At 47.8% G+C, this 26,527-nt stretch overlaps 1 protein-coding gene across 2 annotated transcripts in view; it reads right to left on the bottom strand.

The window, feature by feature from the left end:
- The window catches only part of AGPAT3 (1-acylglycerol-3-phosphate O-acyltransferase 3), a 97,776-nt gene extending 71,798 nt beyond the window's left edge, over positions 1–25,978 (bottom strand). For both annotated transcript variants that reach the window (XM_033129673.1, XM_033129710.1), the window contains exon 1: positions 25,858–25,978. The gene's annotated coding sequence lies outside the window, so the exon portion shown is untranslated. The remainder of the gene's footprint in view (positions 1–25,857) is intronic.
- Between the last annotated feature and the right edge of the window lie 549 nt (positions 25,979–26,527).

The following is a 26,527-nucleotide window of genomic DNA, read 5'->3' as shown; positions in this document are numbered from 1 at the left end:
ATAGCTGGCATACGCGTATTTTTGCTGCAAACATGCTTCAACTTCAGCAGGATTCACAGCAGGCAGAGAAAGTAAGTGAAAGCCTCCATTCTCTAATCCCACAAAGAAGAAGGAAATCTTACTATTTGCAACGATATGGATGGACCTAGAGAACATTATGCTAAGTGAAATAAGTCAGATGGAGAAAGACAATACCATATGATCTCACTTCTATGTGGAACCTAAAGATCAGAATAAATGAACAAACTAATCAGAAAGGTGCATTGTGTTTGCATACGAGTGTGCAATTGTCCTGGCACCATTTGTTGAAAATACTATCATTTCCCTCATTGAATTATGTTGGCACTTCTGTTGGAAATTGACTGACTATAAGTGTGTGGGTTTGTTTCTGGAAGCTAGTCCACCCACATATAACTTTTTGCCAGTTCCACAGTGCCTAGATTGATTGTAGCAATAGAGAAAGTCTTCAAACCAGGTCGTCATTTGTTTGTCTCTTCAAAATTATTCTGGCTACTCTAGGTCCTTGGATTTCCATGTAAAGTTTTAAATAAGCTTGTAAGTTTCTACCAAAAAACCTTGCCAGGATTTTGATTGTGATTACACTGAATCTACATATCACTTTTGGTAGAACTGACATGCTAGCAACATTGGGTCTTCCTGGTTTATTAACATAGTATAGCTCCCCATTTATTTAGGTCTTCTTTAATTTCTCTTGGCACAATTTTTGGATATATTTATCCCTAAGAATTTCGTATTTTTTATGGTATTGTAACGGTGTTTTATTACAGCTTTTAATTGTTTGGTATCAGTCTATAGACATAAAATTCCTTTGCTACATTGATCTGTATCCTGTGAACTCACTACACTCACCTACTAGTTCTAGCAGCTTTTTTGTGGATCTCTTAGATTTGCCACATAGACCATCATGCCACCAGCAAACAAAGACAATTTCACTTCTCTTTTCTATTCTGTATGTCTTTTATTGCTTTTCTTGTCTTATTTTTTCTAGTATAATGCTAAATAAAAGTGGTGAGAGCAGACATGCTTGTCATGCTCCATGCTCCCAATCTTAGAAGGAAAGCTTTCAGTCTTTCATCATCAAGTATGACATTAGCTACAGGTTTTTCATAGGGGCCCTTTATTAGATCGAGGAAGTTCACTTTTATTCTCATTTGTGGAGATTTTATTCTTTTTTATCATGAATGAGCATTAAGTTTGTCAAATGATTTTTCCTCCCCGATGATTTAGTCATATGGTTTTTCTTTTTCTTTCCTTCTTTCTTTCTTCTTCTTTTCTTTCTTCTTTCTTTCGTTCTTTCTTTTCTTTCTTCTTTCTTTCTTGTCTTTCTTCTTTCTTCTTTCTTTCTTTCTTCTTTCTTCTTTTCTTTCTTTCTTCGTCTTTTTCCTTTCTTCTTTCTTTCTTTCTTTTTTGTCTGTTAATATAGTAAATTATAATGATAGATTTGAATGTTAAAACCAACCTTGCATTCCTGGGATAAAATCCTACTTAGTTATGACGTAGTCTTCTTTTACATATTGCTGGATTTGATTTGCTAAAATTTTCTAATTCATGAAGGGGTTGTTCATGAGGAATATTGGTTCATAACCTTTGTCTGGTTTTGGTATAGGAAATGCTGGCCTCATGAAATGAGAAGTGTTACCTCCTATTCTCGTTCCTGGAGACTTTGTGTAGAATTAATATGTTCTGGAAGGATGTCTGATAGATATGTCTGATAGAATTCATCAATGAACTCATCTGGGCCAAGAGTGTTATTTGTTGGGAGGTTTTTATATACAATTCAATTGTTTTTAGAGATACAGGGTTATTCAGGTTATTTATTTTTCATTTTAATAAGTTTTAGTGATTTGTATCTTTTTAGGATTTCTCCATTTCATCTATATCGTAAAATTTCCTGGCATAAAGTTTTTCATACTATCCCCTTACCATTATTTTCACATCTGTAGAAGTATAGTGACTTCTCATCTCTTATTTCTGATTTTAGTAGTTTTTCTTCTCTCTCTCTCTTTTTTCTGATCAGTCTAACTAGGAGTTTGTCAGTTTTAATGATCTTTCCAAAGAACCAACTTTTGGTTTTATTGATTGTTTTTCTGTTTGTTTTCCATTTCATTGCTTTCTGCTCTTCTTTCCTTGTTTACTTTTTCTTAAGGTTGAAGCTTAAATCATTAATTGGAGAACAGTTTTTATGTTCTAATTAATTCTTATGCGATGAATTTCTCTCTAGCACTGTTTTACCTTCATTCCATAAATTCTGATATAGTATGTTTTAACTTTCACTCAGTTAAAACTGTCTAATTTCCCTGTGATTTCCTCTGAAACCCATGGGCTATTTAAAAAAATGCGTTTATTTAGTTTCCAAATATTTGGGATTTTTTCCAGCTATTTTCATTACCTGATTTCTAGTTTAATTCTCTGTTGGTCAGAGAATATGCTTTGCATATTTTCAGTCCTCTTTCATTTATTGAGATTTGTTTTATGGCCCAGAATACAGTCTGGTCTATCCTGGTGAACAATCCATGTGCACTTGCAAAGGATGTGTATTCTGCTGTTGTTGGAGACACTGTGTTCTGTAAACATCAATCAGGTCAAAATGGCTGGTGGTGTTGTTCAAACCCACCACATCTGTACTGATTTACTGTGTACTTGTTTTGTTAATTATTGAAAGAGGAGTGTTGAAATCTCCAACTACAATTGTGAATGTCCATTTCTCCTTTCAGTTCTATCAGTTTTTGCTACATGTATTTTGTAACTCTGTTTAAGTGCATATTTAATATGTTATGTTCTCTTAATGATCTGACCCCTGTATGATCACTATAAAATGTCATTCTTATTCCTGCAAATATTCCTTGTCCTGAAATCTAACTCATCTGATGGTAATATATCTACTTTGCATATGCTGATTCATGTTTGCATGGTGTATCTTTTTCCAACCTTTTACATTGAACCTCTCTGAACCTTTATATTTAATGTGGATAGCACTTTTACGTAACCTTTTTTATCTGACCTGACACTCTTTACAAAATGTCTTTTATTTGGAGTTTTCAGGCCATCCACATTTGATTGTCGATGTGGTTCAATTTAAATCTATCATTTTTCTAACTATCCTACCTAGATTGGTCTTTTTATTTATTAAATTTTTTTTTTGGTCTTCTTCTGGATTAGTGATTTTTTTTTAATGATTCCATTTTATTTACATTATTGGCTTATTAGCTATATCTCTTTGCTGTTTTTTTTAACAGTTGTCCTAGGGTTTACTATATATATCTTTCATGCATCACTGTCTACCTTCCAATAATATTATAACACATCACGTGTATTTTAAGAACTTTATAATAGTTTCCATTTTCTCATTCATAGACTTTGGGCTCTCAAACCTCTTACTTCTACATACAAACTCCACAAAACATTATTACTTTTCCTTTGAACTGTAAATTATTTTACAGGGCTTTTTAAAATGAGAGGACAAAGCCTGCATTTCTATTATGCTTTATTTTTTCGATCTAAATTTCCATGTGGTATCGTTTTCCTCGTCCCCGGAGGACCTCCTCTGTATTTCCTAGAGTGCATGTCTGCTGCTGATAAATTCTCTCAGCTTCCAAGTGTCTGAAAAAGTCTGGTTGGTTGTGTTTTTTTTGTTTTTGTTTGTTTTTTGGGGGTTTTTTGGCCTTCCTTTGGAAAGATATTCTGTTGCACATGAATCATCATATGCGAAGTGGATATGTTACGATCAGATGAGTTAGATTTCAGGACAAGGAATATTTCCAGGAATAAGAATATTTTATAGTGATCATACAGGGGTCAGTTCATTAAGAGAACATAACATATTAAAGGTTTTTTTCTTCCAATATTTTAAAGATGTTCCTCCATCGTCTTCTGGGTTGCACAGCTTCTGATGAGAAGTCTGCTGTAATTTCATCTGTGTTCCTCTGTATATAGTAGGTTTTTGCCTCCGGCTGCTTTTAAGACTTCCAGAAAATTGATTATAATGTGCGTTGGTATGGTCTTCTTCACGTTTCTTCTGCTTGGGATCTGTTGAGCTTCTTGGAAATAAGTTTTCATTAAATTTGGGAAAGTTTTAGCCATTATTTTTTCAAATCATACACACCTCTTTTCTAGAATTCAATACCATATATGTTATTTCTCCTGATGTGGGTTCGCCAGGGCTCTGTTCCATTTTGTTTGCTTGTTTGTTTATTTGTTTTTCTTCCTCTTTTTTCTGTGCTTCATTTCAGAAAGTTTCTAGGTGCTATGTCTTTGAGAATACTCATCTTGTCTCTACAATGTCTGAGCTACAAATCCCATTCCAGTGCATTTTCCTCTCTAGAAGACATATTTGGGTCTTTTTCAATCTTCCATTTTCTCCTCATTTTGTTCATGCTTCCTCTGCCATTGAACACCTGGAGCATTTTACCATCATGTCTGCTAATTCTACCACCTGGATACATATGAACGCAACTGGATCTGTTTCTAATGATTGATTTTCGTCCTCTTCTGGGTTACATTTTCCCCTGATTTGTATGGCAAGAAATCTTTGGTTGGCTCCCAGATATTGTCAGCGTGACATTGTTGGAGGCTGAGTTTCGCTGCAGTCCTTTAAATACTGTTAGGCTTTGTTCAGGGATGTAGTTAACTTACTTAGAATCATTTGATCTTTTCAAGGCTTGCTTAAAATTTGTTTCGGTGAGATGTGAACACGCTGGCATCTAAGGCTAAGGTGTGACTCCACCCATACCTTCCAAATCAGGAGGTCTTCCCACCTGGCGGGTGAGAACACAGACTTCAATGCCAGCCCTGTGGGAACCACAGGGATTGTTCCATCCTTCCCAGGGCTCCTTCCCCTGATGGTGGCGGCGTTTGCACACAGGTGCACAGATCAGTACTAGAGCGGCCTCTCCTCCGCTCCAGAGCTCTCTCAATCCCATCCTCTCCAGTGCTGTTCTCCATAAATTCTAGGCTTCGTCAAGTCCCTTAAGGCCATGCTCTGTCTCCACTGGTCTTGGGCTCTCCCTGTGCTCAGCTGGACACTGTGAGCAATGAGCTGGGAGGCCAGGGGCTCCCTGCCTTTGGTCCCTCTCACGGGGACCGCTGGCCAGTGCTTCTGTTGTGTAGTGTCTGAACTCTGCAGCCTCACATACTTTTGTTTGCTTTCCAGGGTTTTAAGGTAGAATGTGAAATCTAGCCCTCTCATCCCATCTTGGCTAGAGTGGATGTTGGAATCTTTCATTTTTAATTCAATTTTTCACTACTCCAAAGTGGGCTCTCTAACGGATCGGACTGATGTATCTTATATCCGAAGCACTGATCTGTAAATCTGAAGCACAACGCCAGTTGCCAGAAAAGGCCTGACTACTGCACAGCTAATCTAAAGCCATGCCTTGAAAAGAACAGAGGCATTTACCTCTTCCTTTCTTCTCTCAGATCACTTACTGTAACGAAAGCATCTCATTAAAGCACATTTGCTATTTTAGATGCGACCTAGGACTGATTGCCTGCCCACGCTCATCCTGAACGGCGAGCCTGCAGCTAATCAGCAGAGACGAGGCAGTACCCAAACGGTACCCGCGTGCTGAAAGCACCTCTGACACAAGGCCCTCCCTCTCAATTCATTCTTCTTCCAAAACTCACTCAACAAGGGCAAGAATCTCACTCACACTCAGTCACCGATAACTCACCACTCAGTCACCTCTTCTCCTGAACCTACCTAGGGCTGGGGCAGAAGAAGTTGCATAGGAGAAGTCATATTTGGCATCTCAAGAGATGACCAGTGATTCTGCAGCACAGGGCAGGTGGGGGCAGGGTGACATCCAGTCAGGGGCAGGTGAGCAGAGGGGCTACAGCTCAAAACAGGAAGGCATGTCTTAGAAGCACAGGTGTGCTGCTCCTGTGGCCCCGCGAGCATGTGGGCTGCAGAGCCCTCTTCGCGGATAACAATCAGGTGACCCCTCCCAAGGCATTCAGTCACGACTCGCGCAGATTCGTCAGAGATCTTTCTATATCCTGGAGAAAAGGCCCTTGTCAGAGATGTAACTTGCAAATATTTTCTCCCATCTGTGGGTTGTCTTTTCACTTTCTTTATGGCATCCTATGAAGCACAAAGGTTTTTAATTTTGATCTTAAAAGCAGCCAGAGAAAAAGGCAGATTACCTTCAAAGGAGTGACAGCTTGACAATGACTTATCAGCATTTAAAGGGTGTCAAAGACCAGTGCACTATCTCACTAACCCGCCAGAAGGACCTGCCTAGTAGGACCAGGAGACTAAAACCACTCCAGAGAACAGACCTGCCTAGTAGGACCAGGAGACTAAAACCACTCCAGAGAACAGACGTGGGGAGGGCCTGCCACCAGCAGCACCTAACTGGAGGAATTTCTAATGCATGGCCGCTCCAAGCAGGAAAAGGTGGTCTTAGATGGGAAGTGAGAGAAGCAGAAAGACCAGAGACAGTAGCAAATATGTCTACAAACCTAAAACAGAAAAGAATACTAATAAGGCAGCAGCAGCATCCTGCGAAGTTAAAACTTAAGCATAAAGAACATATGAGCTGGAAGGGGGAGTGTCGGGTATTCTCCGGTCCTCGGGTCACCCAAAGAATACAGCACGAGTTAGTATTACATTCTGATATGTAAGAATCCTGGAATTTCTGGGAAAAACCATCTGAAGAAAAGAAAGAGGCTATAACCTCCAAACTGGTAGAGGGGGAGAAAATGAAAGGATCAACCATCAACCCAAAAAGAACAAGAAATGAGAAGGAAGGGAAAAAATCCAGCAGATAAATCAGCAAAAATGTGAGATGGTGGATTTAAACTCCAATCTATCAGTAATTACAGTTAAAGTAAACAAGATAAAAGCTTCGGTTAAAAATGTTTTTGTCAGACTTAAAATTAAAAAAGGCTTGTCAAACTTCAATTTTAAAACTTCAATCATATGCTGTTTACAAGACACATCTTAAGACATAAAGATACAGAGACATTAAAATAAAAGAACAGAAAGAGGCGCACAGTAACCAAACATAGCTGAGTCAGGGGATGAATTTCAGACAAAGGCTGAAAACTTGGAAGAGAAAGGTCACTTCATAATGACAACACCTCAACCAAAGGAAGATACGACAATTTAAAAACTGTGTCACTAATAACATAGCTCCAAACATATAAAGCAAAACCTGATGGCAGTGCAGGAATAAATATTACAAACCCAGTGACGACAGGAGCTTCTATCAGACCTCTCTCCGTAATTGATAGAACACGCAGATACAAGAAATCAATAAGGATACAGGAGTCGGAAAACACTTTCCAGAAGGGGCCAGATAGTAAATATTTTATATTTTTCAGGCCAAATGGTCTGTATCACAACTTCTCAAGCCTGTCATAGAGCAGAACAGCCAGAGGACAGTTACGTAGGAGATGGGTGTGCTGTGAGCCCACAAAACCTTGTTTAGGGAAAGAGGTGACAAGCCAGTTGGCAGCCAGGTGACAAGCCCACTGAATGCAGAAGGTTCGAGCAACGTGCTTAAGAAACTTAAGGAACCTACACAAAACATACAATCTTTTCAAAGACACATGGAACGCGTCCAAAACTTGACGCTGTGCTGGGCCACAAAGCAAGGGGTCAGTCAGAGTGTATTCTTCAACCCCAAACGTGTTGAAGCTTAAAAAGAACAAAGGCAGCAACAAAAGATATTTGGGGAAAAATCTCCATGTGTTTGGAAATTCAAAACAGTTATCAACAATCAAAAAGTAAATCAATTAGATATTAGAAAATCCACTGAGTGGAACAGTAACAAAAATATGTTGTATCACAACTGACAGGCTGCAGCCAACCAGCTCTTAAAGGGCTCGAAGGTTATACTGAAGCATGGAGCAGGAAATCTTAAAAAGCTGAAAACAAATGGCAAAAAACATAAGTCAAGAAGTTAGAAAACAAAAAGGGAATAATTTAAAAAGCAGAAATTAATGTAATAAAAAACATAAAGAAAGTCACAAAGTCGGCTCTTCGAAAGGTTCAATAAAGTTGACAGTTGTGACGAGAGAGGTCTAGACAGGACAGAGGAGGCACCAGTGACGTCGAAAGGGGCACACCAGACGCTCAGAACAAGAGGGTGTTGTGAAACAGCTTTGCAGCAATACACGTAAAAATGTAGCTAAAAGGACAGAAGCCTAGGAAGAATATCTGACAAAAAGATACTAAGATACAGAAAACCCCAAAGAACACTGTAACATTAAAAACATGGAATGGGAGGGCCCACAGCCGCCCCTGGGCCCCTGGAAAGCCTGTGCCCTGGCCTGTGGCTGCCCCCACCTGGGGGCATCTGGCTGCCTGGCCAGAGTGTGGCCTCACACCGACAGACCCCACCGTCCTCCAAAGTGGATGGCACCGTCTCCACCAAATCAGCTTGCGGAAGAAATGGGCAGTGTTAGCACAGAAACAAATTGGACTGAAAGGTGTTTCTTCAAGAACCAACTAGGAGCACAGGCATGGAGACCCAATCGCAATGACTGACAAGCCGGCTGCGGGGGAACCTTTGGTTCTGCGTCCCGGGCCCACCCTGCGGGGTGCCCTGCAAGGCTCGGGGGACACAACTCACTCATGTCCGCTAACTGTCCCACTGCTGTGTCGGTCATGGGCTGAGGCAAATCCTTGCCATCAGTAAAACCAGTGCCTTCCAAGAAAACAACATCTCATGGGGTGAATGCTACTATTTTTAAAGAAAGGATAAAGCATCGTTGTTAGCTGAATTATTAAAGGTAATGGGAGAGAAGGGACAGCAGGACAAAGAAACAACATATACAGCAGATGCCGACGTGCACTGTGGAATTCTGACACAGGCGCACGTCCACACTCGAGGCCGAGGCATTGCTGTCCCTCAGATGCCAGCACCAGGCCCAGCTTAACCATCTTTGGGCAGCGGGCCACCTGGCGCCCCCAGCAGGAGCCTGGGCCACAGGCAGGGCCATGACAGGACACTCAGGCAACACGCGGGACAGAGGGTGACCACTAGGGTCCTTCAGAGTAGAAAAGAACGCGCACGCTGAGAAACTGCCAAAAGTGTGGGAAGAATGAAGAGATACAGGAAGCCTAGCCTAGAGAGTCACGTTTCGTAATGTTGTTCATCTGAAACCAGCGAGCTGGTTACAAAAAGCTGGATCATTGAGAAAGGCATTACCTACAGCCAGCAGTTTTCATGACACAGAAAGGGGGGCAGAGAACTGGGGGAGGGCTGTCCATGGGACCTGCTGTCCCCCACTCCGGAGACTATTCTGGGACAGCCATGGAGGCGCTAGGTGCTCTGGTGAGAGGTGGCCCCGCTAGTCAAAGGGGCATGTTTTAGGGGACAGATACCTAAAGCCAGAGAGACCAGCCCTAAAGCCAGTGGATGAGAAGAAAGTCCCCAGGACACAGTGGTCCCTCCTGGAGGTGGCTGAGAGGAGGCCAGATGGGCAGACTGCTCCCCTGGGTCCCCTGGGTCCCACAGGTCCGAGCTGCAGTGACTGGGGGTGCAGCACCCACGGGGCAGGATGGCCCAGATCGGAAGACCTAGCAACTTGAAATCCTGCTGTGGACAATCTAAGAAATCCATTTCTGTGCTAAAGGATATGCACAATATTTATTAATATCAAACACAGTAGGTGGTTAGCATTTGCCAGACCCCGTACAAAGCATTTCACGTGTATCAACTGCACTTAAAAGGGACGTGTGGGTCCAGCAGGGTAGAGGCTGAACATCAGACCACCCCCCATTTACTGCTGGGGTGCAGGGCCCAAAGATGGGGGGCTTGCCCAAGCTCACCAAGCGCCTCCCTGACCAGGCTACTTAGAATCACAATGTCCAGTGGAAACAGCCGGGAGCCACAGACAAGAGCACATCTGCAACTTTAAATTTTCTGGTCGCCGTATTAAAAAGTGAAAAGAAACAGGCCAAACAATGTGGTAACACATTTACTGAACCCGCTGTCCCCGAAATGTTATCATGTCGGCATCTAATCAGCATAGATGCATCCTAAGGCCTGTCACACGCTGTTTCGCATGCTCTGACCTCTGACCTCGTGTGCCCAGGGCCTGGTCCTGGTCGGAAGCGCAGGCTCCAACGCCAAGCCCTCTCTGAGGGCTGTTCCCCGCACCGCCCCCCTCCAGTCTCCTCTTTCCTTTTACATGTTATGAATTTCAGAAGCTTTTAGTTTCACCAACTCTTTGGCTTCAGTCTATAGGGGTTCATTCCTCCCCTGGATGGTATATCAGGGGGCTCAGTATTTTACATGTTTTCATATTTCTTCATTAATTTAAAAAAGAAGCTAACCCATTCCTGGAAATACAATCTAATCACAAATTACAAAATAAAAATTATGACAAAATTAGTAAATACTTCCAATATTCTATCTTTTCTGTGAATTTTGGAAGGAGAAGAAGAAACTGATTCCTTTCTGGAAATAAGTACCTGATAAATGACCAAGTACAGTTAGTAATTATCATCACCTCCTTTTCAATTCTCTTTGTTTTCTAAAAAGGTTCTTATTTACAAGCTTCTCTCTTATTTATAGTCTGTCTCTCTCAGTGTGTGCCTGTCTGTCTCTGAGTCTGTCTCTGAGTCTGTCTCTCTGTCTGTCTCTCTGTCTCTCGGTCTCTCTTTCTCCGTCTCTCTCTTCCTGCTCCCCTACCCCTATGCCAGGAAGGATCACCTCCATAATCAAACCACCGGCCTGGTAACAAATCTTTCTTGCTTTGCACAGTTAACATACTGCTACTTGTCACATGTGTCAAATTAAACACAGTGTCAAATAAAGCTTTTCTGAAATGCTCAGGTGACAGCTGTCTGCTCAGCCCTGTTGTGCTCAGATGGGCCGGGTGTCTCTCTCTACCTACGTGCTGTGTCATTATTTGGGGGAAAGTACATGAACAGGAATAAAAAGAGTAACTGGCAAAGTCGAGGTTGTAAAACAAACCTGTCCACATAAACGTGATGGCAAAGTTTGAAACTTATTTTCAAAAGGCCACAGATATATGGGAGCCCCCCCTCCCCCGCCTCCAATACACACACGACAATAGACAAACTTCTGAGAAAAGGGAGAGCATCCCCTCTGGGCCCATTAGCGTCCTGACAACAAAGCAGCCGGTCCCACCTCACGAGAAGCCTAAACCCGAACTTGCAGCTCTAGACAATTAGGGCGCCTTGCAAATTCCCCACGTACCCTTCTTCCGGGAATTCTGACAGCCCTCAGACACTCGGCAGCCTAAGAACTCGAGACCAGGGGGACAAGGAGCCTTACCTGTTCCCGCCAGTCGGCCACCCAAGTGCCACACAGTGAGCTCAGCAGCTGGCAGCCGCTGCTCCTCTCAGACTGGCGGCTTTGAGGGAGGGGAAAGATGCTCCTCTCGGGTTTGCGGAGCCAAGAAATGATTCAGCAACAAGGAAGATCAAAAGTTGGCACCGAAAGGCAGTGCTGGACCGTGATAACAGACAGCCCCGCTCGGGTGCGGGCTGCTCGAGCAGCTCATGTGAACGCACCAGCCTCCACCGTGTTCCGCAAACGCGCCAGGTCCCAGTGGGAAGGTCCACGGTAACACCTCCATGCTTCTCCAACAACAAACACTAACAGGGATGGACAAAAGCCACGCCTTCTTCACCCGCACCCAAGGGGAAGCAGCAAGGCCAGCGCGAGGATGACAGGCCCGGGCCCTGGTCAGATGCCTCAGGGCTCACGAACAGTCTCGGGGCGACCGTGCAGAGGTCAGCCCTTTCCTGTCCCTGCTCCTTCTCAGCGTGGCGCTCACCAATCTCAGCCACTCCTTTCTAGGTGCTCTCGTCGCAGAACAGACCGGCAGGCACTCGCCACACACCGCCACGTGTCCCGTCACGCCTGCCCCACGCATGCGGTACGTTGTGTATGCACACCTCTTCGCAAAGCGCCTTCACCGTGATCTTTTCTAATCCTCAGTAACACCAAGGGAGGGAGAGAAGGGAAGTCACCTGCTGCGAGCTCTTGTCACCCTTGATCTCGGCTGCGAGCCCGGAGGAAAGACCGGTCACCTGCCACCGATTTTCACTACTGAATTGATTATGCTATTATCTAGACCACAGTGAGATGTGGCAACACGAAATCTTAGCACACTGGATTTCAAAACCAGAAAATAAATGGAAATGAAAAACTACTGAGCACCTAGAACAGGGTCATTATTTCAGGTACCACTGGGGTAAGTGGGCAGTGCGACCCTTTCCAGGGCGAGCTGGCAATGTGGACCTCAAGTCGTGCAAACACACAGGCCCTCTGCTCAGAATTGGCCTCAAGGGGTGGCCTGGAGCGGAGCCATCCCAGTGTGGCCACCGTGTTTGGGGCAGGGACGGAACGAGCTTCAATATCCGTCAGTGCGCTGGCTGCATACAGCTCCGTCCACACGTGGAGTCAGGTGCCACCCTCATGGTCTTTACCCAGTGACAAGGGCAAACGACAAAGGTCAGCCGTGCACCGTGATCTAAGAAGGCGGGCTGCAGAGAGAGCACTGGAGAAGGGAGTCCACCTGTGTGTTGTGTGTGCATCCACATTCACACGGGGAGGGGGCAGGTCTCCCAGCAGGGGACAGCCACAGGGAAGGATGAGTGGGAATTCAGCAGGCAAAGGGGGAAAGAAGTCCCAGAGGAAGGTGAGCGACGGTCCAGGCCAACGTGCTCACTGAAGGCGCCTGAAGCCCGGCTGTGGCGGGAGCGAGAGGACAAGGAGGAGGCATCAGTGGGACGTCACCACTGGGGATTAGAACAGGAAGGTGGCAGGGACCGAATCTGGGCTACTGACATACGATTTCAGATGAGCTGTAGGGGAAGGGTTTGATGGGAGCAGAAGTGGGGTGCAGAGGCCATCAGGGGCACGGGGGTGGCCCGAGTGTGGCCTATCGGAGGAGGGGGTGAGCACATGACGTGGGAGGGGGCATCAGGGAGGAGCAACCAGCGGGGGAGGGTGGGGGGGGGGTCACAGGCAGTGCCCCGGGGTGTGGCTCGGACACCAGTGGGCAGTGACTTCACTGCAGGAGACAACGGGGACGGGAAGAAGGCTTGAGGGTGCCAGAAGAAGGGACAGGAACAGGCCCACGCAATGAGTACCCGATCTGAGAGGAGATGCAGAGAAGTACATGGGCCTGGGGTCCGGAGCCAGCTCTGAAGAGGAGGCAGAGGAGTGGGGCTGCCGCTCACAGGAAGTGAAACAAGGGGGCTGGGGGCCAGAGCGAGAGGCAGCCTTGGGCAGAGCCGCGAGAACACCTTTCAGACACTGATGGCCTTTCCCTTCACGTTTATTTTCTAGTTCTGACATCTGACACACCAAGAGGCAAGAATCCTCTCCCCCAAAATCATGCCCTTTAATTACGATTAAACACCTTTAAACCCGGCCTTTATCATTGCTATATACCACGTGCTGCCTAAGTGGCATAGCTCGTCAGCTACCAAAAACACTGGTTTAAATGGTGACCTCATCTGCCGAGCCTACAGTGGCAGAAATCACCTCCGTCGTATGGATGACAGAAGACGACAGGAAGGGAAGTTCACAGGTTCAGTGTGAAAGGAGACACGTTTTGCCATGTTGCCCCACACTGCTCCTGACGTGCTGGGCGTGCAGGGTCTTCCTGGCTTTGGCCCCGAGGTCACATTTGTCTTCCACAGGCAGTTTTACGCCAGGTTAACACTTTCCCCAGTTAGCTCAGTCCCTTAGGTTACCTAAATCCATGACGTTCCTTTAACTTTCATTATTGTAGATAACTTTCATTGTCGACATCAGGATTTGTAGAGTTTCACCCGACCAGTAGCAATTTCTTCAATCTCAGAGTTTTATTTTGGGGTCATTTCTCTCCTTTGTCAAGTATGTCTTCAGAAGGCCCCTTTGTGAGTCCAAAGAATGAACCTAAAATGGTACCAGACCAGCCCCACTACTGAGCTCCTCTCAGAAGCAGAGCCACTGCAGGGAACCGACACACAAAGCCCCCTCGAACAGAAGCCCCCTGCACAAAATTACAACACACTTGAGAAACCAGCTCCAGGGAACGAGAAGCAGCAGAACAAGCAGTGGAATTCAACCCTCAAAAATATCAGATTTTGGTATTATATTTGGTATTATTATTATTATGTCGGTATCATTAGATTTCATATGTAAAATAAGCATGCTTAGAGAGAAAAGAGGAAACTGAAATATGTGCAAAGAACACCACGCAAAAGAAGGAGCAGATTTGGAAAGAACCAAAGAGAACTTTTAAGACTGAAAAATATGATCATTGAGATAAAAAATTTAATGAACTGGTTAAACAGCAGATTAGACAGAGATGAAGATAGAGCTGGAAAACTGGAAGAGAAAACCGAAGAAATTAACGAGAATTCAGAAGGGGAAAAAAATGATGAAAACACATGGACAAGCGTTTAACAGGCTTGAAGGATGGTGTTTTAGTCAAGCATAAAGTAGGAGCAAAATTCAACAAAGCAGTGACTGAAATTCTTCCAGAACTGCTGAAAGACAGAAAACTTGATCTTCAGGAAGCACATGGAATCCATCCCAAGATAAATAAAAGAAATTCACTATAGAGACGCCACAGTGAAACTGAAGAACACCAGAGGGAAGGACACCATAATGGCACCCGGGGAGAAGACACACTGCTGACACAGGACGGATGCCTGAAGTGACAGTGGCTGCCTGGTGGCAGCAAACGACGCCGGGAGACAGTGACGTGATACAATTCATGTCTCAAAACAGAGTCAGTGCCACACAGACCAGGTCCTCTGTCCGTAAGGCAGCTGAGGTTAAAAATACAACCCCAAATGCCCATAGATTTAGAAAACAAAGTTGTCTTCTATGTCACTCATGGGTCACAGAAGAATCATATCAGAAAATTTTAAACGCTTAGAACTAACTCAACAATGAAAATGCTACATGCCAAAATATACTGCACAGCAGAACCAAGGATGGAAAGTTACAGCCTTAAATGCTTATGATAGAAATGAAGTCTAGAAAATTAAGAAACTACACTTAGAAAAAATGAAAAAAAGTTCAGCTTTCAGTTCAATAACCTAGAAAAAGAACACCAGAATAAACTCAAGGAACATGCAAGACAATAATGGCAATGAAAGCAGAAATTAATGACAGAAAACAGAGAGACCATGGACGTGGTCTGCAAAACTAAAAGCTGGCTGTGAGAACAGTAATAAAATAGATAAACCTCTGCTGAGATGACTCAAGGATAAGAGAAGAGCAAAAGCAATTTTGGGAATGAAAACGTTAGACACAGTAGAGGTTTAATGATGACCTTTGTTCTAAGAAGCTAACAACTTTAATGAAATGGACAGTGCAGCACACAGCTGTGCGATGACCCCCAGGACTCACGCCCCTGTGGGTCCCCTCCCCTTGAGGGTGGGCTGGACCTAGTGGCTGGTTTCCAACAAAAGCAGTACCGCAACGTAATGGACGGTCACCGCCAAGATGAGGTTTTAAGTCTCCCTCTCCCTAACCTCCCTCCCGCCCCCGCCCCCCCTTGTTTCGTGCTTACATGCCCTGATGAGCAGGTTGCCATGTTGGGGAGGCCCCCAGAACCCTGACAACAACGCAAGAGTGAACTTGGACAGGGCCCTTCCCCATGGAGCCTTCAGATAGGACCGCAGCCCCCGTGACACTCATGGCAGCCCATGACAGGCCCGAGCCTGAGGGCCCAGCAGCTGGGCCCACGTTCCCAGACCACAGAAACAGTGAGAGGACAAGTACCGTTGTTTAAAGCCAACGAAACCGACAATATTTCTTACACAGCAACAAGTAACCAGTGCGGACGACTCCCTGGAAAAACAAGTCACCAAGTGTCGTGCAAACGGGGGAGACCTGAGCAGATCTGCAGCCATTCAAGAAATCGATGCGCACGAATCCAGGCACAGGCTCAGAAACGGCACAAGAACTGTGTCGGCCTGACATGAGCAACTTCACACAACAGGAGAGATAACACTACCCAACCCAGACTCAGCAACCCCAAGCCCAGAGGAGGACAGCAGAATAAAGGACAGTTCTAAGCCAAGCTCACTTCTGAACAGAAGTGCAGAAAGTTCTAAACCAATGTTAACAAACCAAAAACAGTAATGTGATAATAAATAATACATCATGGCCGAGATGGGATGTTTCCAGAAAAGCAAGGACACCTACTCGTACGTACTTCACCAAATTAACAGATAAAAGGAGAAAATCGTACAGAGACCAATGCATGCAGAAAAAGTCTTGGATGAAACAACATTTTCTATAAAATATTCTCAGAAACAAGTGAACTTTCTTACCCTGTAAGGGTGGGTATCCACAGAAATATAAGCATTGTCTTGTTTTGTAACTTCACTGGTTTAAACGAGTAACACATTCCGAGGCAATACGTTCACACGCCGTAACCCCTCCCTGCTGCACCTCCCTCTCCTCTGAGTAACGGCTTATTTCTTGAGTCTCCTCCCAGTATATCATCATTGCAATGCACGAAATTTGAAGAGAAGGTCCTGCCCTCCTCCATCTTATACACACAGCTTCACGCCCGCCTGTCTTCCTCAGCAGGGCTCCTGCAGGAAATAATAGCATTGCCAGTTTTTAAGGGGCAGAGTGTCCAGGTCTGTGGGCACCTCCTGGTTTATCCAACAGCCCCAGAGACAGACCCTTGGGTTGCTGCCAGTGCCAAAATGCAGAGCCCTGCCTGTCGTCTCAACTGCCAAGGTGTGCTGGAGCAGGAGTCGCAGGAGTCTCCAAAGGACATGCCCTGGTAGCTCCGTGATGGCGAGAACGCCCTCCTCCCCCAGCAGCTGCCTCCTTCCCTTCCCTCCACAACCTCCTGGGCACCACACATCCACCGGGGGAGGCCACACTCCATGTTTTGAGGAAAGACACGTTCCTACCCCCTTTCACCCCGAGCTGTGGCCAACCATCCATCAGAGTTCACCAGCGCACCCCAAAACATGCTGATTGCCACCGTGTGGTCTGTCGGCCACCTCGATTCCCAGCCACACAGTCAGGCTCCTTCGGAACTCCCCGGACGGGCTCCTACACATTCCCTGAGCTCCGACGGGCCTGAAGGCAGTGCGGCCGAACACAGTGGGGCCCCATTTTCTTTCCTGAGACCCTTTCACGAGTGACGGGTACCCGTCACTGGGGCAGAGTCGCACGCCACCTGCTTTTCTTTCCTTGACAGGTGAGCATCTGTCGGCCGCCCACGGAGGTTCCACTGCAGAGGTCTGTGCGTGGCCCTTGTGGGTCAGCTCCCTACTGAGGAGAGCTTCCCGGAGCAGCAGTCTGAGCAGCCGGCAGCTGCACCATCTGCCTCCTGGTGGCGCACACTGGGTCCACCGGTGACACGTGAGTTAAATTCCTGCCTGTCTTCTGTACTGTCATCTTTAATTCTTTTATCAAAACTTTTAATTTAAGTATAATACACACACGGAGAGTGCACACATCTTAACTGCACAGCATCAACTCTCAAACCAAAACCACCAGTGTAGGAGGCAGGGTGAAAAAGGTGAAGGGATTAAGACGTACAGATTGGTAGTTACATAATTAGTCATGGGGATGTAAAGTAAAGCGCAGGGAATATGGTCAATAATATGGTGATAACTATGTGTAGTGCCAGGTGGGTACTAGAGTCGGCAGGGGGATCACTTCTTAAATTATATAAATGTCTCACCACTATGCTGTTCACCTGAAACTAATATAAAACAACGTTGAATGTCAACTGTAATTGACAAATTAAAAAGGGGGGAGGGGAATAAAAGGTTCACACTTCCAGGTATAAAAGAAACAAGTCCTGGGGATGTAAAGTACAGCAGGGGGAATACAGTCCATAACATTGTGAGAGCTGGGACGGTGTCAGATGGCGGCTGGACTTAACCATGGTGATCACTTCTTTAGGTCTATAAGTGTTGAATAACTATTGTATGTACCCCTGAAACTGAGATAATGTTACATGTCAGCTATGTTTTCACTAAAAATCTTTTTAGAAAACACCCGTGTAAACAACACCTGAATCAACAAAGGCAGAGTCCCCAGACCCCTCCAAGGCCCACACGCTCCCTTCCGCTTCCTCCTGGAACCACGTCCGACTCAGGCAGCATGGCTGGGGTCACCTGCTTCTGCGCTTCGTGCCCGTGGGCCAGTGGGCACACCTGCCTGTGCTGGCAGTGCTTCGTTCTCTTTCCCAGCGTGTGAATGCACCACGAGTTCTTTCTTCGTTTTGTTACAAGCCAGGCACACAGGGCGCCTCCAGGCTCGTCCCACCATCGGTGCTACTGTGGCCGTTGGGCCACTGGCTCCAGATTGCACACGGGGCACAGGCCTGCACGTGAAATGGCCTCTTTTGCAGATCCGGCCACATGGTCTGAGAGCTCTTCTCACATCCTGGCCAAGCAGGTGGGCAGGCCGGCACCTGTCCTTTGGCATGTCCCAGATGACCCGTGGAGGTAAGTCCTTAACCTCTTTATTTTCCTTTGCATCTGTTTGCCTCTGACCCGGGAGGAGGAATGGGGGACTCACAACTCAGCAGTCTGCGTCTGTGCCAGCGCGACAGGGCAAAACGGCAGCATGATCTCCTTAGAGTCGGGAAGGAGACAGAAACGGCCTGTCCCACTTCCACGCAGCAGATGGGAAGGAAAAACACGAGAGGCACAGGGAAGAAGCAAACGCCCGCCATTCCCGGGCAAGGGGATATCTGCACAGAAAACCCCCAAATCTACAAGCCGACGAGAAACACACACTGGGAAGCTGACTGGCTACGGAGTCGACACCCCAAAGCCACCGCACTTCTGCACAACACCAACAAGGAGTTGGATGTTGTTTTAATTAAAAATGAATTTTAAAAACAACACTTACGAAAGCACCAAAAATAATGGGGGCGCTTGGGAAGAAATGTAACTACAGAGTCCAAGCCAGTAGGTGGAATATGACAGTCTCACTGAAAGGTCTCCATTAACAGAGACACACATGCTTACAGCAGGAAGACTTCACAAGGAGGAAAAATTCCCCTCACACGGGTCTATACAGGCAACGCAATTTCAATCAAAATCCTGACAAAGGTTTTCATGAAACTTCACAAGCTTATTTTGACACACAAACAGCAAGGGCGGCCAGGAGTCTGCAGACTCGGGAGGGACGTCCAGACAGCAAGACGGGGGACAGCTGGGTGGTTAGGCCACTGCCATGCAGACACACTGGCCAGAAGGGCCGGGACACACGGCCGCAGCATCAGGACACTGGTTCTCCACATGGGGACAGGAGGAACCCAGCTCCCTGCTGCTTACCAGACACAGAGGGAGTGAGGATTTCAGTGTGGCAAGCAAACTGTAGAACGTCCACCAGAACATACAGGTGAATACACTTGCAACCCCAGGGTAGGCAACACTCAAAAGGCATACCCGTAAAAGGACAAAAGAGGAATGAATTCTACGTTAAACTGAGAATTGCTATTCCTCAAAATAAAGTAAAAAGACATGACTGGGAAAGGCACGTGGTACTCACATTAGGAAATGGATACATAAGAAAACGTGTCATATAGAACTACATGTAGGGATATATAAGAAAAGGACATGACCCAATGAGAAGAGGGGTGGAGTCCACAGGGGAGGAAACACGTATGAGACTATAAAGAGTGAGGAAACACAGATCGAGGCCACAATTAGAAACATTTTTGGGGCAGCGGTCAGCTCAGTTGGTCAGAGCACAGTGCTCTTAACACCAGGTTTGCCGGTTGGATCCCCACATGGGCCACTGTGAGCTGCACCCTCCACACCGAGATTGAAACAACTACTTGACTTGGATCTCATGGGTCCTGGAAAAACAAGGAAGAAAGAAAGGAAGGAAGGAAGGAAGCAAGGAAAGAAAGGAACATTTTGCATTCATCCTATTTGCAAAAATTAACAACAACATCAAGCACTGAAGCGTACGTGGGTCTGCCTTACACACTGTTGGTGGCTGTGTAGCTTGGGACAGTCGTCTGGGAAACAGCCCCGAGTCACCGTGTGAATCCTAACACACCCGTACCTACTGCCTGGTGTTCCCCTCGGAGCAGGCTCAAGGGCCCTGTGTGATGCCACATGTGCACCAGAGAAAGGCATACAGAACGTCCCATTGAAATAGGTAAGATTAGGAGTGCCTTCCTGTAAAGGTACAGACACGTCCTGCAAACGTTACTCCCAGACTCCATCTTCACACAGATCCTAGGAGCGCCTGCTATGGCCGGAGACACGCGGCGTTCCCTTGTTTCCTGACTGACAGACGTCCTCTTGGTACCCTCTTCTCTGTCCTCCCCATGTCATCACAGATCCCCCGTCCTGTTTCCAGCAGCCGTGCATGAGGGGGGGTTGGACAATTCTTTGGTTTTCGTCTGCACATAAAGTCTTGGGTTTCTGTTATTTGTTTCCTGCTTCTCTTGCATGCGTTTTGGAAGTGCCGGTTTTATTCTCATTTAATTAGCTCAGTTACTTTATTTCAAAAATTAAATTGATAGTTTAGACCAGAGGTTGTAAAAATAGTGGCCCACAGGCTGAATTCAAGCAGGAATGTCTTTGATTTGCCTGCACAGCCTGTTAAAAATAAACAGCTGCATATAAAAATCCAGATTTCTGGCTTATCACAGCAGGCAAAAGACCTATGAATTCTGGTCCTGTACCCATGGGGTCGTGGTGGCTGTGGGTCAGTGCAGGGGTCAGGTGAGAGAGGCCCAGAAAAGGCGCTCAGCCATCACTCACGTTTGCATGCCCATCGTTGCTATGTCACTGGCTTACTTTCCTGCCTGGCCCCTGTCAGAAGTTTACAACTTTTACATAGAGCTGTGTTCACCAAAAAAGAAACGTTTATACCCAATGGCTCCCTAAAATGTAAAGGAAAGACGTGAAAGGTACAAAGCAGTTGGGGCTCTGGGAAAAAGCCGTGCAAGCTGGGAGCTAGAACCCGACTGCAGGCTACCAGTGCATTTTCTAACAAATATTCTAGAATGTAAGTTACAGTAATATGCACCTCGAGTCAGAAAACTGAGAAGAACCTCTCCGCTGACACGTGTGCTCTGACCTCTGTTGCTGTTGGCAGCCCCTTCTTCTCTATTGCCAGACACTCACCCTTTTGGACATACCAGCTCACAACCAGTCACAGCGAAGGGGCCTGAGTGACAGCTGAAGGAGACCTGCCGTAACCACGGGGCCTTTTCTAAAACTAAACCCAAACACTACCCAGGCCATGCACCTGTTAACAAATGGGATCATTTCTCCTGTGTCCTTCCGTTTTTGTGGATTACCAAATCACGAAAGCTTGTCTCAGGCAGTCACGGAGCTTCACCACTCAGACCCCCATCAAGAGAGGACCTGCCACACAGTGGGAGGGGCGCCGACAGCCTCCAGGACCCCGACACGGGCAAGCCGAGGCCACACTCCGGACACCTCAGTGGGGGCACACATGCCAGCCTGGACCCGAGAGACACAGGGCTCCTGGGTGGGAGCACGTTGGCCTGAAGGCCCCAGGCCGAGGCTCCGCCCAGTCCCCGTCTCCGCTCACAAGTGTCACAGCGGCCAGCTGGTCTGAGGGCTTTCGCCTCCTCCCGCCCCTGCCTGCAGCCCCCACAGCATTTCTCCCTATCACCCCCTGGCACTTGTCACCTTGACACTCGCTCCCTGCATAACCCAAACTGATGCAATCTTAACAATTTGACTTCTGTCTTCTGTTAGCAAAAATCACTGCTATCGAACCATATATTGCAAAGCTTACCAAATGAGTAATTTCTGACCCTAAGGATGACGTGTCTCCCTAGTAAGAAGTACATTCATTCAGTCAGTCACTCAGTCACTCCACTAGACTAGGACAACCGCCTGCATTAGAAGTCAGCCTATGAAAAACTTCACCCAGCCACCAGCAAGCATGTTCTTTATCGATACTGAGTCAATAGGCAGCTCTTGGTTTTAGTCCTACCATGTGCATAAGGAAAGGCTGAGCACAGTGAACTTGCAGACACTGAAGTTATGCTCTTCCCAATGCAATGTCCTGTCTGGCTGAGTCAGTCATTTCACATGGGGATTTCTGACCCCTGTCCGCCAAGTGCAGCCATCTGCAAGTGAGAAGTTTTTAAATGACTGCTTCTGTGAAACCAGTCACTCTATTTCTAAAATGGAAATTTTTTACATATTGAATTTTCTGAGCAGGAAGGTAGTTCAGGCACAATCAGACCTTGTTTGAAATCTGCACTCACCCCTTGCTCACTGGCCAAGCTTGGCCATCTCAGTTTCTCCATCTGTGTAATGGGGCAATACCACTGTCCTCACAGGGTGGTTTTAAGAACTGAGCAGCAAAATGAGCACAGAGAACGCCTGACGGAGGTGCAATCATTGTCGCTGTTATGGAAATAAGACGAAAGCCTAAGTTACGCAGCAGGGGACACATTTATTGTCAGTGTGTACTTATAAAGTTTTCAGGTCAGCAGACGACGTGAGGAAGAGAGAAAGCCACCACCTCTGGCGCTCAGAATTCAGCCCCCCACCTGGGCTGCACCCATCAGGGAGCAAAGGTTCTGGGCAGGTCTTTCCTGGTCGCAGCTTTTACTACTGCTCATGGTAGAATCCATCACTACTGTTCTTTACTACAGATTTCATTCCCCACCCGCGTTTAGAAAGGGACCCAGATGGTCCACATGAATGATGCATGGTCTCCCCGAGTCACCCGGGGACAGGACGGGCCTCTCGGCTGCTGGCATGCCGCTCCCCCCATGAACACCCAGCTTCAGTTTGGAATCCTGTGTGATGCAAAGCACTCGACCAGGAAGAATTCTGCCCGTACATGCTCAAGGACGTGTGTTTCTTTCACTTTGCACTTTGGTAACACTGGCATCTCACACGTTCCCTGTCTGCAACCCTTCTGGCCACGGGGGGAAAGACCTGGCCAGTTTAACCACAGCGCAGGGCCTGCTAAAGACATCTTCGGCCCTGCAGTGAGAACTTGAACCGACTTTCCCCTCCACTCCACACCTCACCTCCAAAACAAACAGAGCCGCCCAAGGTTATCAGTGTTTCAGTTTTTCGCACTGTGCTTGATAAAGATAATCAAATGCGGTGAATTCTTCTAAATAACCAGATAAAAGACTGGCAGAGGATGAACCACTAATGTGTTTGCCTAAAATGCAGCATTTTGAAATTAGGAATTTAGGATTAACTTTAAGATGATTAGTAAGTGGTTTTAGGAAGGACAGATTAAGTCACAGTCATGGCTTCACAATTGAAAACAACTCATTTAAAACTTCAAGCATTCTTGGGTTAACCAAAGATAAAATCTGTAACATTTCTGAGCAACTGTCTTACAAACTTCAGTCAATTTTATTGTAACATAAATTTCTTAATGAGACTAAGTAATAAAGATCTCAGTCCTACCAGTCCTTCAGGAAGAAACAAATGTAACCAATCGATCTCATGCTTTGCTCTGTCAGTGATACATCAGCCAGTCCCAACTGGTAACAGTAAAATAACAGAGTTTTTGACAAGGCCAGAGAGGACGGAGAGGATGGGAGCCGAAGCCACTGCTCTTGCCGAGGGTACATTCTGAGGGCAACATGGGGTTAACAGCTAACAGTGCGGGGCTGGGCACCTGTCTTTACCCCCCTCAGGTCTCCTGAGCCAAGTCAGGCTGGAAGGCGATGGCAGGTGTGCATCTCAGGGGTCCAGTAGGACGGGACAAATTAACCAGGCCCTTCCCCTCAAAACCCCAGTAAATGTGGCTCTTTCAAACACAACCTCTGTTTTCCATTTTCCCCGTTTGTAAGGATTTTGTCATTTCCCTCCTATCTCTAATTTGACCAGAGATAAAAGTTAAAGGACTTTTAGCAGACTGATGGGTCTGAGAAGGTGGATTAATTCTGGCCACCCCGATCTGTGCCCTAACCTTCGGCAGGTAGCTGAACCTCTCTGTTTTCGTGGGCCACTCTTTCACAAGGTCAAAGTTCGATCAGACATAACACATCAAGGGCTAACCCAGTGTATCAGGACCCACCTCGAATTAATGTGGGAAGCAGCTGCGAAAAGGGTCACTTTGGTGGATGTGCTTTTTCTAACGTCCAAAATGAAACTACGTCCAATTTGCCTCGCCAGCCCGGGCACACAGATGTGTATACAGACCCAGGGCTCGTGTGAGCAGGCAAGTGGGCCAGCCCAGGGGTGGCTGCACCCTCCCTGCAGGCTGCCCCCAGAATCAGGACTCTGCAATTCAAGGACCCCTCCTGTGCCTTCCTTCACCATTCACTGTGAGCTGATGTCAGCCCTGCTCTTGCACATTCTTCAGGCAACAGCTAAGACTCAGGCTTCTTGGCCAGAGATGCCCAGGTCTGGCCCCAAAAGTGGGGTGAACAGCGGGCTCCAGCTAAGCACAGCCACTCCACATACACATGAAGTCAGATTCAAAACGTTAAGGCACCTACACCCTCCAAAGTCAAGGAGAGGCCCTGTGCACCCCGAATGTCAATGACACGTAGCTTCTTTTTTAAACAATGTAATCAAGACATCCCGAAGAGTCACCGAGAAATGGATACAGAAGTGAGCTGTAACAGGCTAACTCTGAAACTTTAAGGGGTCTGCGGGGGGTGGGGGTGGGGGGGATGGGGGGGACAGGACAGAATAGAGGGGCGGAGAACATTAAGGAAGTGATCAAATTAGAGAATGCTCAGAATCTGACGAGATCTCTCAAGAAGCTTCTAAATGCAGAAAACTGTGATTAGCAATCCCTGAATGAGTCTAGTCAGCCTGCAGAGCTGTGGTTTCAAACATGTAGGCATCTTCCGGGTGAGTTGCAAAAGCACCGCCCGTTGGCACCAGCTCACCAGCCATGGACGTGGGTTCTCTGGGATGGTTTTCACTTTTCATATAGGTGGCCATTTCTCCGTCCAGCCTGTTTCAAGAACAACTGCCCTTATTTTTCCTCCTCATAGGATTATATTTCCTACGAAAAGGAACCCAACTGCTCAAGTATTCTCTTAGACAAGACTTCATATTGTGTAAAAAGAAAAGGTCCAGGAAGCCATTTATAAAAGCATTTTTCCCTATTGCATTGAACTTCTCTCAAAGTTTTAAAAAACTACATAATTTTTCAAGGTAGCTTCAATTAGTATAACCCTCCTTTCCTGAGGACCTGGGGATCAAAGGCCTCAGGGCCCAGTGGGTGTCCCTGGGGTGGCGCAGGCTTCCTTCTGATGGCTCTAGGATTACGGATCCATCACCTGACTGTCACCGTGGAAATTCACAGTCAGCCTTTGGTCCAAACGCCAAAGCCAAAGCTGAAAACTCGGCGCACCTGTCCCCTGCAGTCCACCGGCAGCCCTCCGCAGGGTCCCGGGCCGCCGCGTGCGGGGTCGGGGCGCCACGCGGATTCCGAGTCCCCAGCGCCCCCGACACCGGGCGGCGGTGCACTGCGTCCGCGGTGGAGCAGAGGGGCCCCAGCAAAGTCCCGAGAGAAGGGAGGAGGTGGCGCGCCCTCCCTCGTCCCTGCCGCCGGGCCTCTCCTGGGGCCACCCCTCCCGGGGCCCAGCGCACCAGGCCGCAGCGGCTGGCGGAGGGCAGGCGGGGATGTGGCCTGGGCCTCGGCGGGACACGACCCTGGTGAGACCAGGAGGGGGGATCCAGGCCCACGGCCCCCCAGCCCCGGTCCTCCCGCAGGCCCCGTGCCTGGCGGAGCTCAGCCGGCCCACTGCGGAGGAGGCCGGGGCTGGGAGGGGCGACCTCCGGCGGTGGGATGGAGGGTGGGAGCCGACCTCCGGCGGCGGCGGGGTGGAGGATGGGGGTCGACCTCGGGCGGCGGGGCGGGGGGCCGACCTCGGGCTGGGGGCTGGGGGCCCGACCTCGGCGGGGGCCGCGCCGCTCACCTGCTCGTCGCGCCGTTGGCCCCGGCGTTGCCTCCGGGCCGCTCCGGCCTGCGCTCCGGCCCTGGGCGGCCGGCCCTGCGTCGGGCCTCAGCGAGTGCGGCGCCCGCCGCCCCCGGCCCCCATCCCCCCCGCCCGGCCCGCCGCCCTCCGCCCTCGGCCGCGCCGCCCCGCCACTTCCTGTGCGCGCCGATCCCACAGTTCCGCCGGCGCGCGGGGCGGGAGACACGCGGGGGGTGGAACACGGGACACGCTGGGGCGGGGGGGGGGACGGGACACACACAGGGGACACACGCGGGGGTAAAGGGGGATACGTGGCGTGACGGGACACGCGGGGAGGACACGCGGGGGGCACGGGACACGCTGGGAAGCAGGGGAACACACGGGGGGAGAGGGGACACGTGGTGTAACGGGGACGGAACGTGGAGGACAGGTGCACGCGGGAGGGGCCTGGTTGGGGGTGACAAGGGGACACAGGGGTGGGACCGCGGGTGGGGGGGGAGGGGTTGGCGGGCGGGCGCTGGCAGCGAAGGGACGAGGCCGGGTCCTGGTAACCGACACGCAGGCAGGAGGACGGGTGCCCCTGCGGCGGGGCACGTGGGAGGCCGGACCAACTAGGTCCGAGGAGGCGCGGGATTGGAGGCTCAGAGAGTGGACTGGACGTAGGGCCGGA

The sequence above is a fragment of the Rhinolophus ferrumequinum genome, chromosome 2, assembly GCF_004115265.2.
Source record: "Rhinolophus ferrumequinum isolate MPI-CBG mRhiFer1 chromosome 2, mRhiFer1_v1.p, whole genome shotgun sequence".
Classification (NCBI taxonomy): Eukaryota; Metazoa; Chordata; class Mammalia; order Chiroptera; family Rhinolophidae; genus Rhinolophus; species Rhinolophus ferrumequinum.
This window is presented reverse-complemented; position numbering and strand designations above follow the sequence as displayed.